The following is a 19,064-nucleotide window of genomic DNA, read 5'->3' as shown; positions in this document are numbered from 1 at the left end:
ATGGTATAAAAAGCAGAAATGTGCCTTCAGGAGCAAAATCATCTTCATGCATGACAATGCACCATCTCATGCTGCAAGGAATACCTCTGAGTCATTGACTGCTATAGGCATAAAAGGAGATAAACTCATGGTGTGGCCACCATCTTCCCCTGACCTCAACCCTATAGAGAACCTTTGGAGTATCATCAAGCAAAAGATCTATGAGGGTGGGAGGCCGGTCACATCAGAACAGCAGCTCTGGGAGACTATTCTGACTTCATGCAAAGAAATACAAGCAGAAACTCTCCAAAAACTCCCAAGTTCAATGGATGCAATAATTGTGAAGGTGACATCACAGAAGGGTTCCTATGATAGCATGTAAGGCTGGTTTCACATTAGCGCTTTTTAAGCGCACGCACGGCCGGGGGTAGCTCCGCCCCCGAGCCGGCTCTCTGCCCGGCGTGCCCGCCCCTTGCTTGTAGCGCCGCCTCCTAGCGCACAGCGGCGCCTGCGATCGGCGCACCCTATCTTTAGCATAGGGTGCGCAGGCCGTGCGCTAGTTGCGCTTTGACCCGCGCTGCGCACTTTTGACGGTGCGCCGTGCGCGCCAAAATCCGAAAAGTTTGATTTTGGCGCGCACGGCGCACCGTCAAAAGTGCGAAGCGCAACTAGCGCACGGCCTGCGCACGATATGCGCACCCTATGCTAAAGATAGGGTGCACCGATCGCAGGCGCCGCTGTGCGCTAGGAGGCGGCGCTACAAGCAAGGGGCGGGCACGCCGGGCAGAGAGCCAGCTCGGGGGCGGAGCTACCCCCGGCCGTGCGTGCGCTTAAAAAGCGCTAATGTGAAACCAGCCTAACTTGGCCTGTTAGGATGTTTTGGAGTTAAAAATCCTTTTTGCTCAGTGAATGTGACCTCCTAATGCTGCAAAGTCCACAAATGAACATTTTCAGTTCTTTAAAACAGATCCAAATTATTAGGCACAGTAGAATTTCTAAACATTTGAACAGTGCAATTTGAGTTTTTATTCATTTTGGAGATTATACTGTTATTATTGGGAGGTTTCTTCAATAAAATTTGATGTATACTCTAACGGGTGATGACTTTTATTAGACTGACTGTCATTTGTACCAACTATTTAGGAAAATTAGAGAAAAACACGGGTATTACATACCTGGTAATGTGTTTTTTCATGAGACATGACGGCACCACGAGAGAGGGGATCCGCCCTACGAGGACAGGAAACCTTCAAGATAAAAAGGGCGGCTCCTCTCTCCGCATCAGTTGTTTTACAGAGCACGAGAGGAACTCCGCAGGTTAGTGTACACATAAATAATACAACTTTAATACTGTTAAATTTCCAACACCAAGGGAGTGTATAATACTAACGAAACACCCAACTAATGACGTGATAGGGCGGGAATATAAGGGTGCCGTCATGTCTCATGAAAAAACACATTACCAGGTATGTAATACCCGTGTTTTTCCATTCTACATGACGGCACCACGAGAGAGTTACAGAGATTTGTATTCTCTTTTAGGGGGGGGATCACTGCCTGTAACACTCTTCTCCCGAATGTGAGATCAGAGGTAGCAGATAGGTCTAATCTATAATGTTTGAAAAAGGTAGACGGAGAGGACCAAGCGGCCGCCTTACAGATTTGGTCGATGGAGGCGTCCGCTCTCTCCGCCCAGGACGTTGCCATGGCCCTCGTGGAATGGGCTTTTAGGCCCTCTGGAACAGCCCTGCCTGCACTACCATATGCTAGTATGATGGCCTCTCTCACCCATCTAGCTATAGTTTGCTTAGAGGCTTTAAGGCCCTTCCTTGCCCCCTGGTATGAAACAAATAGGGCCCTCTGTTTCCTCCAGGGTTTTGTCATCTCTAAATATTGTAGGATACATCTCCTAACATCTAAGCAATGTAGCCTCTCCTCCTTCTTGTTACCGGGGTTAGGACAAAAGGATGGCAAGACTACTTCCTGAGCTCTGTGGAATTTCGACACCACCTTAGGGAGGTATGCTGGGTCTAATCTTAAGACAACTCTATCGTCCATAACCTGAGTGTATGGCGGGTCTGCTGACAGTGCGTGTAAGTCCCCCACCCTACGTGCCGATGTAAGTGCCACTAATAAGGCTGTTTTTAAAGTTAACACTTTATCTGATGTCATGTCTAGTGGTTCAAATGGACTTTCTGTTAGAGATGATAGGACTAAGTTTAGATCCCAGGGAGGAGGTTTAGGAGATGGGACAGAGTTAGCCCTAGTACAGGCCCGGATAAACCTGGCCACCCATCTATCATTTGCTAGGTCATAGTTGAATAATGCTGCCAGGGCTGAAACGTGTACTTTGAGGGTGCTGACAGCTAAGCCCAAGTCTAAACCCCTTTGCAGAAACTCTAGCACTGCCCTCACCGGTACTTCTCCCTCCCGTATTGGGCCTGAGGTGGACAAAAATGTTCTCCATATTCTCCCGTATATTTTTGTAGTCACTGGCTTTCTGCTACTGATTAGGGTGGAAATTAACCTTTGTGAAAACCCTTTTTTCTCTAACAGTGACCTTTCAAATTCCAGGCTGTCAAATGCAACCTGGAGTTCGGAGGGTGATTGAAGGGACCCTGTGTTAGGAGGTCGTGGTCCTCTGGGAGTACCCCCTACATTGGTTAAGGCTGCTGACTTTGCTGCTAGTCTGGCCGAGTCTGCAGAAGCCTCTGCGAGAAAGTCTGCCGCCGCTCTAATAGCCGGTAATGCTTCCAGAATTGACTCTCTGGGAACTCCACGTTCTAGTTGATCCTCCAAGTTGTCTACCCATATCTTTAGAGACCTAGCCACACACGTAGCTGAGATAGCCGGTCTTAGCGCCCCAGCCGAGGTTTCCCAGGCTGTCTTAAGGCAATTGTCAGTCTTCCGGTCCAGCGGTTCTTTCAGAAACCCCAGATCCTCAAAGGGTAGGGAGGTTTTCCTGGCGACTTTTGATATTGCTACATCGATTTTGGGAGCCCTATCCCAGGATGAGGATGCCACTTCCTCAAAGGGATACCTCCTCTTCAGAGAATTAGATATCTGGGACTTTTTCTCTGGTTTTTCCCATTCGCGTTTTATGAGCTCTTCTATTTGCTCATTAATAGGGAAGGTCTTACGCTTTTTCTTTTGTAGTCCACTGAACATGAGTTCTTGGGCTGTCTTTTTTGCTCGCTCCTCTACCAGCCCCATGGTAGATCTGATTGCTTTAATAAGTTCATCCGTAGATTCTACTGGGAACGTATCTTCCCCATCTGAGCTACTATCTGAATAGTGCGTTTTATCTGAGTCCTCCTCTGATCCTGTATAGTCTTCTTGAGAGACCCCTGAGGGGCTGGATCTACCCCTAGTTTTCCTATCTGCGTCCGCAGATTGTAATGCACTTACTGACTTACAAACCTCTGTTTGAATTAGGGACCTCAGACTATCCGAGAATGAGGGAGTCTCCTCCGCTATTGTTTTGTTAATACACTCCTGGCATAACTTTTTATTCCAGGCTGTTCCTACGGGACTTTTGCATAAAGCACATTCTTTATTCTTAGATTTTCCCCTACTTTTCTTAGGGACTTTCTATACTCCACCCCGCCAATGTATGTAAGAGAGGGAGGAGAGGGAAGAGAGGAGACAAGAGAAAGAGAACAGACATTAGAGTACTGGACTTTCTCGTAGTTCACTCACCACTCGGGACGCTTTCACAAAACGGGTACCGGATCTGGAGGCTGACTGGTCTTCTCACTGTCTCCTAAGGAGACTAGGGACCCCTCCTTCTTGCGTTGACGATCCGCCCATGCGCTGCCCGAGCGGCTTCCACTGCTGCTGCGGCGTGTCTGGCTCTTTTCGTGTGAGCTTGACCGCCTTTCCTTCGCTTCCTGGCGTGGTTGTATATGCTCTGGCGAGGGGCTCTCCATCCTGCCGTATATGTCTGCTGCTATCCTGTGCTGAGAGCAGTCACACCTGACCATGTAATGGTGTAGTGGCGCCAGCCACTACCGGTTTAAATAGCAGCCCCCAGCTTCCAGCTGCTTAGCATGAGCCAAATGAGAGCAGTCTCTTTTTTTTTTTTTTTTTTTTAGACCAACTGGTCTTGCACCTGCCGCGCCTCTGTGTGGACGTGCGTGCGCGCGCATGCGTGCTCCGTGCCCCTCCCGGGACCGTGCGCACCTTCTGCATCTCCTAGGCCCCGTGGTGTCGTGCGCGCCGCTCTACTTCCGGGTCGCCGCACTACTTCCGGTTCGTCGGCCATGATGCGCGCTCTCAGTGCGCGCGCCTCCCGGTGCGGCCCGGCCAAGTGAGCGCCTGCATTTCGGGACCCCCGGACACCTCTTACCTGCATGGTGGACCCCATCTCCCTGCTCTGGCGCAGGTATGTGCGGAACGACCTCCGCTGCGGGGTCCGGTGTCTGGTGCTCACAGGGAGGGTACACAATCTGTGGCCTCAGAGGAGCTTTTCTGCCCGGGCACTGATGTGCCTCCCGGGCTGCATGGCCACTATATGTCAACAGGGAGGGACACTATCAGTGGCCTCCCTGGACCTCCTCGCCTCCGTTCGCCTGGGTATGCCCGGCTGTGGCCATGCTCTCGCTCAGGGGGGGCATAGGAATATATGGCCCCCGAGGCGACTACCGGTACCTGGTGACGGGTGTAGCAGACCGGTGCCTGCCAGTAATCACCCGACCCAGGCATCCTCTTCTTTCTTCCATCAAGAGGTTTTCATCTTGAGGGTTCCCCATCGAGGACAGGAAACCAACTGATGCGGAGAGAGGAGCCGCCCTTTTTATCTTGAAGGTTTCCTGTCCTCGTAGGGCGGATCCCCTCTCTCGTGGTGCCGTCATGTAGAATGGAAAAATATCATTTGCATAATAATTTGGAACACAGTGTATACTGACCCGGGGGTCCGGTCCGATGGGTGTAGCGGTCCGACGCCTCCCATCTTCTAGCGATGCCGTCCTCCTTCTTACTTCTCCCTCGCCTCCTGCACAGGCGTACTATATCTGCCCTATTGAGGGCAGAGCCGAGTACTGCAGTGCGCAGGACCTCTCTGACCTTTCCCGGCGCCTGCGCACTGCAGTACTCAGCTCTGCCCTCAATAGGGCAGATATAGTACGCCTGTGCAGGAGGCGAGGGAGAAGTAAGGAGGACGGCATCGCTAGAAGATGGGAGGCGCCGGACCGCTACACCCACCTCCCCCCTGGTGAGTATAATCTAACTTGTTATTCTTAAGGCCCTGTCACACTAAGCGATATCGCTATAACGTCACTGATTTTTGTGACGTAGCAGCGATATCGCTATGTCTGATACTTACCTCCGACCGTCTCCCCCGCTGATTGCGCAAGAACGTCCTGGACTATTTCTCATCGTCAGCTTCCTGTGGCGCCGACGAGCGACCCGTGGACGCGGGCGGGAGGACGTCAGGATCACCGCGTCTGACAGGTAAGTAGCGACCCCCGACCGCTGCTATGTCGCTGGTGAGATCTGCCTGTGTGGCAGCTCACTAGCGACCACTTAGTGATCCTGACCGCGTCATATCGCTGGTACATCGCTAAGTGTGACAGTAGCTTTATCTTTCAGGTTACATCGGGGGATTATCTGCAGCATTACAGAATGCATTACAGAATGCTAATAAACACAGAAAAGAAAAGCGATCAAAAAAGGTCCAAAAAAACTAAATAATTCAAAGGATAAAAAATTGAAACTTTATTGAAATATGACCAAGGTACAGGGAAAGTGAAAACAAGCCAAACATGACCATGGTAGCACAAGGACGACAAAGTGGGGCATACAAGGGTTTCTGGACAGTGTATGGGAAAGCAAATTGCTTAGGCATTGTTATGTTGGCAACATTGAAAATATAGCACCCATCCCCAGAATACACGTATTATAAATACCACCCAACAGGATATATTAGTATAACAACACTAAGTCAAGGTATACACATCTTTACCTGTTGGAATGGGAAATGAAAGTCCACCCAAGTATGACCCCCCCCAACGCACGTTTCGGCAACTGGCCTTTCTCAAGGGGTGATGGGAAATGAGGGAAGTGAGGGATATTTAAAATAGAGTCCACCAATAGGATGATGAGTCACACACATGTGAGGAATCAGGCCGATCATATGGTTAATAGGAATCACTCACAGGGGTGGCGCTTGTAACCATGGTTGCATCACACAAACCACATAGCTCCATATGACAACAACCCATGTAGCGATATCCAGCAGGAAGGAGGCAGACAAATACTACATCCAATGTACAATTATAAGAACCATCACTATCCCATATAGGGTATCACAAAGGATCTCCAATATATAAACATAGAAGAGCTGCGCCCCGTCCTATGTTTATGACAACAGCGGGCACACTAATAATGGGCGGTAGTAACGTCAGGACGGCCACTCCCCCTACTGGGTCACATGAGAAAGCACGTCCTATCATAACGACGCGGTCCCAGAAGAGACCACGTCATAAGCTCCTCCCCTTAAGGACTCAGAGGTGGCGACACGTCCAACCTTAGTGACGCACTCCGTCACCTTGGCAACCCTGGCGGCGGACAACGTCAGCATCGCCCAATCATGGCCATGTCACCAACTCCTCCCCCCTATGAGTCATATGTGACGCGGCGTCCAACCATGATGACGCGCTCCGTCGCCCTGGCAACCCTGACGGCGGCCAGCGTCGGCATCGTGTGGTCATGACGCCCCAAGGGTTAGTCACATGACCCGATGCCGAAAGCCGACCGACATGTGGGAGACAGCGGCGCGTGCGCGTACGGCGGAACCGCCGAACACATATCGAAAAAGACATGTTGATGGAAAGCATAATCAGATCAAATGTAAATACTATAACTACAGGAGGAAAAGGAATCAAAAGCAGGTATAATAATAACAACTGAATAGCATGGCATTAGTTACTAGTGCCTGGAGCAAATGCGATTAGTGGATCATACATACAACCATATAAAGATTTGATATAAACATATAGCGCCAATAGGGCATATACAGTCAAGGGAAGGAAGACATAGCATGGATATATTATAATAGCATCTTGTAATAAATAGATGGAACATCAATAGAAGTACACCAAAGATCATAAATAGACGATGTACGTTGCCACGAAGATACCCATATCATTCCTCATCTGAAAGACTCGATATGCCCAAAGGTATCCAAATATGAAAGGGCCAAAAAGATTTCCAAAGATTGAAACACAGACGTGTAAAATTAGAGAACTCTAAAAATAAAAACATACAAAATTAGAAACTTAAAAATAAAACATAAAAACATAGGTCCAAGGCCACAACACGGCCACGTAAGCAGATGGAAACCGTTTAGAGGAATGGAGCAAAACTGATTGCCTCATTTAGTCCCTTTGGATGAACCGTATCCAATAGCCAAATCCAGCGTGTCTCACACTGAAGGAGTCGCTGGGTAAGATTACCGCCACGAACTCCTGGATTGATAGCATCTATACCGCGAACGCGGAGCAACGATGCATCACAATCATGTTTAAATTTAAAATGACGCGGTAAAGTCCTAAGTGTGGCCGGATCATCATGACCGACTGCCGCCTGTATCCCCAATACATGCTCGCGGACTCGAATCTTCAATGGCCGAGTAGTCATGCCTACATAAATCAAATTACAAGGACATAATGCAAAGTAAATGACATACCGGGTAGTACACGATATACGATGCCGAATAGTAAATGTCCTATTCCTTGATGAATTGAAGAACGCGTCCGCCTGATCAATATTGGGGCAGGCGACACATCGGCCACAGGGAGCACAACCACACCTAGGACGTCTCACGTTCAAAAAAGTTTGTTTGGGTTCGGATTGGTAGTGGCTACGAACCAAATAATCTTTAAGATTCATAGAACGCCGGATGGTAATACTAGGTTTGTGAGGAATTAACTGGTTCAAAATGGGGTCCGTCTGAAGGATGGGCCACGCCCTTTGTAAACAACTTCTCATTTTAGAAAATTGAGCGTGATAATTGGTGATAAAGCGAATTTTATTACAAGATCTATTATCTCTCTGTTTATATAGCAGGGATTGGCGCGTAGACCATCTAGCACGATTGTGAGCTCTCTTAATTGCTCGCCTGCTATAACCCCTCTCCAAGAACCTATCCGAAAGATCCTGGGCTTGAGATTCAAAATCTTTGTCACTGGAACAGATCCTGCGTAAACGCAGGAACTGTCCAATTGGGATCGAATTTATCAGTGATTTGGGGTGAGCTGAGGAGGCATGAAGAAGCATGTTGGAAGAAGTTTCCTTCCTAAAAATGCTAGTCTGGAGTATATTATCATTATCTCTCCACACATTGACATCAAGAAAGCTTACCTTGGTCATGTCATACTGATATGTTAAATGAATGTTTCTGTCGTTTGAGTTTATCCTCTCCATAAAGTTGGATAATTGTACCTCATTTCCCTGCCAGACCAGAAAAATATCGTCGATGTACCGCACCCAAAGGGGGATGCGGTCCATCGACTGATACTGGTCAGACAGGGGGAGGTCCCTCTCCCACAGCCCCAGGAACAGGTTGGCATACGATGGTGCAAACGATGCCCCCATCGCTGTCCCCTGGAGCTGCAGGTAGAAGGACCCCATGAAGGTAAAAAAATTATGTGTTAGGGAGAACTCAAGTAATTCCAGAACCAAGGAAACAATCTCAAGAGGTAAGTTGGACATATTAAGAAAATATTTTGTAGCTGAGAGTCCATCTTTGTGCCGTATACTGGTGTATAAGGATTCTACATCCCCCGTCACCAGCATGGTACCGATGCCAATGTGAAGCCCATCAATTCTCTTTAAAAACTCACCCGTATCCAATAAAAAAGAGGGCAGGCTCTCCACAAGGGGTTGTAGCTTAGAGTCAATCCAACGATTGACTCTTTCCAGGTAGTTACCAGAACCAGAAATAATCGGACGTCCTGGTGGGGCCTCCAGACTCTTGTGTACCTTGGGCAACAGGTAGAATGTTGCTATGGTTGGTTCCTGTACCTTGAGGGAGCCAGCCAATTCCTTAGTAATAACCCCATTAGAGACAGCTAAGTCAAGGATTTTATTTAATTGAGTTACAAATGACAAAAGAGGGTTAAACGTTAGGCGTTTATAGCAGATGTTATTGTTTAGTTGTCGAAGGGCCTCCTTCTCATAAAGGAGTTTGGGCCAGATAACCACATTTCCCCCTTTGTCAGCTGGTTTTAACACAACATCTGGAAGCCCCCTCAGGACGTCCAATCTACTGCGTTCATCGCGGCTAAGATTGTCTCTACCAATACCTCTTGGGATATTCATAAAGTCTCTGGTAACTACCTGGACAAAGAGATCGACAGCTGAACAAGATGTAAGAGGGGGGAATTTTTTGGACTTGATTTTAAGAGATTGAGGAATCTTACCTCCTTCGCCAAATTCGTGTTCGGTGGAAAGATCCTCAAGGTCTTGTAAGGCTAGTTGTTCCTTTTCTGTGGGAAAAAGACTTTGCAAATCAGGGTCAAAGAAATGTTTTTTAAAAATCAGGGATCTAGCAAATAAATGTAGATCCTTTATGGCCATAAAGGTGTTGAAATGAGATTTGGGAGAAAAGGTGAGTCCTCTACTCAATAGTGACAAGTCAGAGTCGGTCAGAACGTGAGAACTAAGATTAATTACCTTATTACTTTTCTTGCGTTCAGGAGACTTGAATTGCATCCGCTTGTAGGGATGGAAATTGACATCTCTCACTCTCTTTGGCCTTGAACCAGACCGTGTTGTTATGGAGGATGTAGACCACTCTGAAGAGTCACTCATAGAGGATAGAGAACCCACTGAAGAGACTCCACGTAGGCCTGGAGCTTTGCTGTTAGGTTTCCTCCAAAAATAAACACCCTTATTTGCAAAGTCTTTAATATCACGTTGAAATTTTGAGGCCTGAGTTTCGTTGATTTTTTTAACACATAAGTCCAAATTCTTCTCAATTCTAGATTCAAAAGCAGCAATCTTCTCAGATGCACATACTGCCTTAAAATTTCGTTCAATATCATCTATTGTTTTATCAAGGTCTACAATGATCTTAGAATTACGCTCAATTAGCAACTTCATAAAAATTAACGAGCAGGTACCACAAGCTTCCTCCCAACGTTTGATGAAGTCATCATCCTCAATTGGAAAAGAAGGAGTGACCCTAACCGATGCCGACGCTGGCCGCCGTCAGGGTTGCCAGGGCGACGGAGCGCGTCATCATGGTTGGACGCCGCGTCACATATGACTCATAGGGGGGAGGAGTTGGTGACATGGCCATGATTGGGCGATGCTGACGTTGTCCGCCGCCAGGGTTGCCAAGGTGACGGAGTGCGTCACTAAGGTTGGACGTGTCGCCACCTCTGAGTCCTTAAGGGGAGGAGCTTATGACGTGGTCTCTTCTGGGACCGCGTCGTTATGATAGGACGTGCTTTCTCATGTGACCCAGTAGGGGGAGTGGCCGTCCTGACGTTACTACCGCCCATTATTAGTGTGCCCGCTGTTGTCATAAACATAGGACGGGGCGCAGCTCTTCTATGTTTATATATTGGAGATCCTTTGTGATACCCTATATGGGATAGTGATGGTTCTTATAATTGTACATTGGATGTAGTATTTGTCTGCCTCCTTCCTGCTGGATATCGCTACATGGGTTGTTGTCATATGGAGCTATGTGGTTTGTGTGATGCAACCATGGTTACAAGCGCCACCCCTGTGAGTGATTCCTATTAACCATATGATCGGCCTGATTCCTCACATGTGTGTGACTCATCATCCTATTGGTGGACTCTATTTTAAATATCCCTCACTTCCCTCATTTCCCATCACCCCTTGAGAAAGGCCAGTTGCCGAAACGTGCGTTGGGGGGGGTCATACTTGGGTGGACTTTCATTTCCCATTCCAACAGGTAAAGATGTGTATACCTTGACTTAGTGTTGTTAGACTAATATATCCTGTTGGGTGGTATTTATAATACGTGTATTCTGGGGATGGGTGCTATATTTTCAATGTTGCCAACATAACAATGCCTAAGCAATTTGCTTTCCCATACACTGTCCAGAAACCCTTGTATGCCCCACTTTGTCGTCCTTGTGCTACCATGGTCATGTTTGGCTTGTTTTCACTTTCCCTGTACCTTGGTCATATTTCAATAAAGTTTCAATTTTTTATCCTTTGAATTATTTAGTTTTTTTGGACCTTTTTTGATCGCTTTTCTTTTCTGTGTTTATTGTCATATTTTTGCGATTGTCCATATGTTTCCTAAACCCGTCACTCCACTATACATTAATGTTTATGGGTTGCTTATCCTTAATGTGGTTATATTACAGAATGCTGTAGATAAGCCCCTGATGGCGGTGGCTGCAGGTTATAGGCTGAAAATGGGGTGACAGATTCCCTTTAAACTTGTTGCCCAGGGCCCCACTTTGTCCAAAACCGGCCCCGAGTATAGCGCAGTATTAATACTTTATCCCAATCAGCAGATAGTAAAGCCAGAGCTCGCATCCCTGACGCACGTTTCACCGGTGCACAATAAAGACAGAGAGAGGAGCTGAGAGTCTAGAGTGGTGTAAATGATGGACCTGCATGTAGTCTAGTGGTGATTCACGGCTTGAACACTTTGTGCAGATCTGTAGCCATCAGACCAGATACGGGAATACCAGTGTGAGGGAAGAGGGAGACTCCATTTTGGATTTATTAATTCAGGCACAATATTTTATCCAGAGATCTCCTTCTGCTCCCGGAATTATGACCCCACCCTTGGGATAAATACACAAATTCTCAAAAGAACAGGAACATTCTATATGGCCAGAGAATTAGAGGCCCCGTGTTAATTAAAGCGACGAGGAGCAGAGCTGGACCCCCTGCTGTCTTTTGTGCAAGGCAGCCAACATCAATCAGCTGTCAATGGAAACCCTAGACCGAGCGGCACCGACATCTAGAGATGAATTTTGAGAGTACCGGGCACCTCTGGGTTAAGTCCCATATACCACCAGAATCCTCGGAGCTCTCCGCACACCTGCGTCTCATTGTTCTCTAGCTGTCCCGCATACCGAGCTATCGAGACTGGCTCTCCAGAACCACTTAGCCAACCCAAGTGAGGATTCTCCATATCGGTCCAGCCACAATGAAGCCGTTGAGACCTGCCACTAGGAAGGTATGACCCATCCTAGATATATATACTGTGTATATCCATAAGACACCTGTCCATTATTAATCCACTAGTCTGAAAGGGTTAAAAAAAACCCACACAGACATTAAGAATAAAGAGTTTTAACAAAATAAAGTTTTTTTTTTTTAAACTATTTAACCCCTTGAGATGGATTGTGGCATGGGACTTGACTGTACGGCGGATAGTAATGGGATAGTGCTTTTTTATTTTGGATATTTTAGAAGAGAATGAGGGCTTTGCTTGGATTGGGAGTGAAATAAAGAAGGCAAAAACGTGTGTTTATTTATTTCATTAAAAGTTTTTTTATTAATGTGTTTTTTTTTTAACTCCTTTCAGACAAGTGGATTAATAATAGGCGTCTTATTGACGTCTCACCATTATTAACCAGGCTTAATGTCAGCTTACAATAGCAAGGTGACATTAACTCCTTATTACCCCATATGACACCCGCTACAGGGCAATGGGAAGAGAGCGGGTAAGTGCCGGAATAAGCGCATCTTACAGATGCGCCTTTTCTGGGGTGGCTGGGGGCAGATTATTTTTTTTGCCAGAGGGCCCAAAAACAATGGTCCCTCTCTAGGCTATTAATATCTGCCCTCAGTCACTGGCTTTCCCTCTCTGGCAGAGAAAATTGGGCGTAATACGGTGCAGGATGCGCTATGATTTCTTGCGCACGTATTATAATACGGGTGAGAAAAAAACGGATGATGGGAGCTGCCCCATAGATTAACATTTGGACGAGTGCGATGTGATTTTTTTTTCTCGCATAGCACTCGTTCGTATTTCTCTCTAGTGTGACTCCGGCCTTAGTTTCTGTCCCGGAGCGCCTGCGTGGTGGTTCGGTATCGCTGAGGAGCCGGAAAAATAAAGGAAGGTGGGATCCTCTCCCTCACGGTCAGTGTAGGAGGCAAGGAAAGAGTACGCCTCTCCCGCCTAACATTGGGTTTGGGATGAGCGGGATATTTTTTCATCTATGTGGTGTTTGTAAGTGCTTGGTGTAGACTATTTTATTTCAAAGAGAAAAAAGAAAAGAATATTGGAAGAAAAATATAAAAATTTGATAAAATTAAAAAAAAAAAAAAAATTAAACGGACGTCAGTAAACAATACTGTAGTAGACGCCGATTGCTGCGGTAGATTTTTACTGTCCCTAATCTAAATTTTTTTTTTTTTTTTTTTTTTACTCAAAAAAGCAACAACCGTAGGCCGATCCCTGATGTTCATCAGTGGTCATCGCTCGGCGGCTGTAGGACGCATGAATGGATGATTTTTTCTGCGTTGACACTAAGTTCAGTAAAAAATCCTGTAGTGGACAGATTACTGTGTATTTACTGGCTCTAATTCAGTCCTATCAACTGGGAGGAGACACAGATTAGATATTAGAAAAAACTTTTTGACAGTTAGAGTGATCAATGAGTGGAACAGGCTGCCACGAGAAGTGGTGAGTTCTCCTTCAATGGAAGTCTTCAAACAGAGGCTGGACAGACATCTGACTGGGATGATTTAGCGAATCCTGCTTTGAGCAGGGGGTTGGACCAGATGGCCCAGGAGGTCCCTTCCAATTCTACGATTCTATGATGAATCTAAATTACTTTTTTTATGCTTTACTATCTGACACTAACTCAGTTCAGTAGAAAAGCACTGTTGTAAATGACGATTACTACAGGATATTTTTACTATCCCTAATTTAATCCAAATTTATCTACATTTTTTACTCAATTACTTTTCTGCAATGGACACTGGTCAGCGATTGGAGTCAATGATCAGAGATCAATGTCTGTAGGACGCATGGATGTTTGTGGTGCAAAAAGGTGATAAAAAAAAGAAAATCGAAAAAAGTCCTTGCCAAAAATGATCACAGGTGCTAATCAGTGATGTGCGTCTAATCAGACGTTCGGCAGCTGTAGGACGCACTCACGGAGTGGGTGCAAAGGGGGAATAGACCGGGCAAAAAAAGTCCTTAAAATCAGCAAGTACAAGTGTGGATCGCGGACGTGCGTCCCTGATGAACGCTGGGCGGCTGTAGGACGTTATGCACGGAGGTGGCGCAAAAAAAGGAGGGGGGGGGAGAAAAAATAGGGACAAAAAAAAGTGATAAAAACCAGTGAGCACGGACGTGGAACAGTGACAGATCAGCTCTAAGCGGCTGCAGGATACACGAAAAAGAAAAAAACTGCCAAAAGTTGAGCGATCGAGTACTGATCAGCACTCGGCAGCAGAAGGGTGGGTGGATCAGGAAAGATTACGAACAGATGGGGAACTCTTCATTCTTTGAGCAGCAGTGATGGCATAGGCTTTTGTGGCACCACAAGGCCCAGCAGGCGCACAAAACGACAGCTAGAATGAGGACGTACAGGGTGGTCACAGTGGGTCAGACGGCACGTGTGCGGTCCGACTGGGGTGATCGGCCTCCGTGTTTTTATATGGAAACAAGGTGGGGTGGATGAAGGGCAGTGGATCAAGGGGGTGCGAAAACGGGCCTGTTCCTACAAACCCCCCGCTAGTTAATCACACGCTGCAGAGAAAGCCTTTGACAATACTAATTGGGATGGACGATACACAGCACTATCTGACATGACTTTGTTACAACCCTTCAATTATTTACGCACCTTATATTCCTCCACAAAGGAGCAAGTCTGCACCCCAGGCTCCTGGTCAGGGCCGCTCCCCCCTTGGGCTGTCCATTATCTTCCCTTCTCCCTATCCAAGCCACAGAACCACCAGGGCGATTCTTATCGAACACAAACACATTTTCAGGTAGCGAGATTAAGAAGACGATACAAGCCTAGAACCCATCTCCCAGCAGATATCATCCTTCTCATGATAATGTGTGTAAACTGTAAGGCGCTGCCGAATATAAAAATAAAGATTATTATTATGTCTCAAGGGCTTTGGCTCATAGTTGGGATTTAATATGAATAATTGTGCAGGTAAGTTGGTAAATGTAAACTACTCCCAATAACCGAAAGAGGGGAAACTCCTCCAAAACCCTCCTCTCGGGGGCGCAGCCCTTGTTCCATCACTCGTAACCTCACGGGGCTGTAGAGTTGGACGTTGGCCATCATCCTTATTCTCTCAATTAGCTTCGTCTACTAAAGAAAGTTATTGCTCAAGTAGAACCCTGGCAGGACCTTCCTCCATCATTTATGGGAAGAGCCCACCTCCTTAATACGATAATCACGGCCAAGGTGATGGACCAACTGCAAACCCACTAAACACTGACATTACTCCACTCTCTGAAGCCGTTATCAGCTTCCCTTCGAGGGCAAACGTTCCGCAATTATCGCACTTTGCCTGCACTCACGGCTTCTAGGCACCGTCCTAGCGCTAGGAATGACACTTTGGCCCGCTATACACAGTATATAGTGGACTGGATTCACAACTTACTGTGACTCTACCCAAGAATAGCCCCTTACTCTTCCAGCCATTCTCCGCTCACGCCTTGCCCCCCTACCTTCGGCAATTAAACACTTGGTAGGTTTTAGGGATACGATATCAGCCTGGTAGGAGGTCAGAAAAAGTACTTAGAAGATCAAAATATCTCCCTTAGCGGAACCTTCCTGAACTTCCCCCCTGGACAATGAGCTCTAATCCACGTGGCGTAAGGCAATTTTGAGGTTTCCCATCAGTAGATGGCAGAGTGCCCGGAAATACGCCACCGCCATCCCTCCCATTACTGTCTGCATGGACAAGTTACACTAACTTATGCCCAATTTTCGGGAGGCTACTTTTGAATCTAAACAAAACGACCTTGATAACATTCTTTACCCAACGGGTGCCCCATCAGGATCACTCCTCTAGTCCATGATGAAACCTAATCTACTGGGCGATCATCCCGACACCCGCTATAAACACTGGAGGCTACAACCGAACGATGAGGATATCCCATCTACAGTCAGAACGGGGTGGAAGAACGTCATCAATGAATCTTGGGAGGGAAACTCAATTTTTGCTCATGGAAGGGGCCATTTTCACATTCAATATTCCTAAAACTGACCCAACGGCGGGTAAATGGTTAACTGCTTGCCCCAAATGCCAACTGCCTAAAGCTCTTTATCATGGCATCGGGCTGTGCGCCGATACGGCTTCTCTCTGGAAATCAGTCTCAAATCTAACCAGCACAACTTTATATCTATAAAATAGCAATGTCCTCAAATAGTGCCCCCTACCCTACTGGGAGGACTCAGAGGTAGACAATGTCTGAACAGGTCCTCCAACACCTGGACATACCATAGCGTTACCATACACTGATTAAAACCATCTATACCAGGACTGATGATGACCCAAGGGAAGCGTCATATGGACACCGGACAGGGGGAGGCCAATAGAAATAAAGAATCTGGAAACCGAGTATCGGAAAATACTGCGGAGGAGGAGGAACGACCCAACCTGCCGTCTATTCTGGAAGACCGAGAATGTGAGACGCTACGGCCAGATGACAACTGATGGAACTAACGCTCCCAATCCTCTTGTTACAGACGGCTTTTATGAAGATTTGTTTTGTTGTTTAACCCTTTCGACTTTCAGAACTAATTGACGGAATGATCTCCAATCGGTATGAACATGTCATAGACCAAACTTTCGCTCACCCCGTCTGTGCACCGGGCGAAACGGACATCAGTCTAATAGGTTGGATTTGTTAAAAAAAAAAATTGCAATAAAAATTAAAAAAAAGCCAAACCCCATTATCTGAATCTTACCGAGAAGGGAGGTAATATAGAAATATAACCCTCCACGTGAGGACACGACGCACTACGGTGATCAGATGACGCCTTGGGTCACGGGAAATCTGAGAAGGGCTTGAGATTTACCAGGTGGAATCGCTGCTTGTCCTATAAAAAGGAAACTCCATAAAGCCTGATGACGGAGACAGGCGACACCGCAGAGCTCACCTACATCTGGTCCGGCCGATAGACCTCCGTTCACACCACCCTCTACTCAACCTCACTTCTTGATCACCCCTTCCTCCATTGTGCTACCTTAACCCCTTCACCACCTTGAGTTTTTCCGTTTTGGGGTTTTCTTCCCAGAGCCATAACCATTTTATTTTTCCGGCAATCTGGCCGTGTGTTTTACTTTTGAACGACACCATTGATGTTACCATATAATGCACTGGAAAACAGGAGGAAATTAAAAAAAAAAAAAAAAAAAAAAAAAAATGCAATTCCACAATTTTTTTCCCCCATGTTCACTACACGGTGCCACGCGATTCTGATCCTCCGGGTCACAGACACCAGACGGGTCCGGGCTCTTTTTTGTTTAAGCGGTGGAAAAAAAAATATAAAAAAGTCTCCATTCTCCGATCCCCGCAGCGTCTCCATTTTCCGTGATCTCGGGTTGGGTGAGGGCTTATTTTTTGCGCGCCGATCTGACGTTTTTATTGACACCATTTTGGTGCGGATGTGATCTTTTGATCGCCCTTTATTACATTTTAATGCAATGTTGCGGCAACCAAAAAACACAAAATTCTGGCCTTTTCACTTTTCTCTCGTTCCACCGTTTACCGCTCGGATTCTTTCTATAGATTTATAGATCAGGTGATTCTGAACGCGGCGATACCAAATATCTGCATTTTTTATAATCATTTTATTTTGAGTGGGGCAAATGGGGGATGTGAACTAAACTATTTTTTTTAATTTTTTTTTTTTTTTTTTAAATTTTTTATTACTGGCTTCAATAGTCTCTATGAGAAACTAGAAGCTGCGATCATCCAATAGAGCGGGGCTGCAGTCCTATGTAGCCAAAACGCTCGTAGCAATGACAACCACAGGGGTCTCCTGCAGACCCCAGTTATCATGCCAACCCATTGGCGACCCGCAGTCACGTGACACAGGCACCAATGGGCGGGGCTGGTGACGCGCTCCCACCACGATCATGTTAAATGCCGATGTCAGAAGTTGACAGCAGCATTTAACATGTTAACAGCCGTAAGTGGATCACAACTCCATCCGCAGCTGTTAGGTGCACGTCAGCTAGTGAAAAATTACCGGGTAACCAAATTCTCTGAGCCATTGTGATTATGCAGATAAAAAAAAACTGAATTTTTTTTTACTTGTCGCCAACTTCAAAGACCTGTAATGTTTCCAATTTTTGGTCGATGGGGCTAAGTAAGCGGGTACCATTGCTCCATGCTGTTTTTATGGATACCGTTTTGAGGTAGAAATGGTAGCGAGGGGGTCGGGGCGCGCAGAGCGTCGCAGCCACTACAGCGAGGGGGTCGGGGCGCGCAGAGCGTCGCAGCCACTACAGCGAGGGGGTCGGGGCGCGCAGAGCGTCGCAGCCACTACAGCGAGGGGGTCGGGGCGCGCAGAGCGTCGCAGCCACTACAGCGAGGGGGTCGAGGCGCGCAGAGCGTCGCAGCCACTACAGCGAGGGGGTCGGGGCAAGCAGAGCGTCGCAGCCACTATAGCTAGCGGTCAGGACGTGCAGAGCATTGCTGCTTGCTATGCAGTCGTGCTGTACATTCATTAGGGCTGGTGCTTTTAACCCTTCGGCTGATCTAATTTTAGAGTACATGTTACTGTGGCTTTCGGGGCATGCTGGGAGTTGTAGTTTCACAAAACCGAGCTCTGCAGGTTACAGGTGTATCACGCAGTGGGGTCGGGTCTGTGCCGCACGAGGACGAATCTGACCCCATGACAACACTGCAGGTTCACATACCACATGGATGATTTCACATCATTTTAATAAGAATCAAAAATAAACTTTGTGACTTTTCAATTTGCAGGAAGATCAGAGAACGTCCCCGTCACCCCCATCCATCCTCTGGCTCCAGCGACTCTCACACTCAGAAATAAGTTACCCCAAGCAACAGGACACCCCCTGAAAGAAGAAGGCACGTCATCAGCGGGGGTCCGGGAACGCTGCCTCCGCTGGTCACTGACTGGTGACGA

At 46.9% G+C, this 19,064-nt stretch overlaps 1 protein-coding gene and 1 long non-coding RNA gene across 2 annotated transcripts in view; both read right to left on the bottom strand.

Annotated features, from left to right (window-relative positions):
• Nucleotides 1–5,670: 5,670 nt before the first annotated feature.
• LOC141091459 (uncharacterized) lies at nt 5,671–10,159 on the bottom strand. Its single transcript, XR_012232515.1, has 2 exons — nt 9,402–10,159; nt 5,671–7,226 (listed from the first exon to the last, which is right to left on the bottom strand). It is a non-coding gene; the product is annotated as an uncharacterized lncRNA (long non-coding RNA).
• An 8,680-nt stretch (nt 10,160–18,839) lies between these two features.
• Nucleotides 18,840–19,064, bottom strand: part of COX17 (cytochrome c oxidase copper chaperone COX17) — a 329,935-nt gene continuing 329,710 nt past the window's right edge. Inside the window, exon 5 of the mRNA XM_073577030.1 lies at nt 18,840–18,993. The gene's annotated coding sequence lies outside the window, so the exon portion shown is untranslated. The remainder of the gene's footprint in view (nt 18,994–19,064) is intronic.

This window comes from Dendrobates tinctorius, unplaced genomic scaffold (assembly GCF_039654945.1).
Source record: "Dendrobates tinctorius isolate UK_male_01 unplaced genomic scaffold, ASM3965494v1 ptg000054l, whole genome shotgun sequence".
NCBI classification, from domain to species: Eukaryota; Metazoa; Chordata; class Amphibia; order Anura; family Dendrobatidae; genus Dendrobates; species Dendrobates tinctorius.
This window is presented reverse-complemented; position numbering and strand designations above follow the sequence as displayed.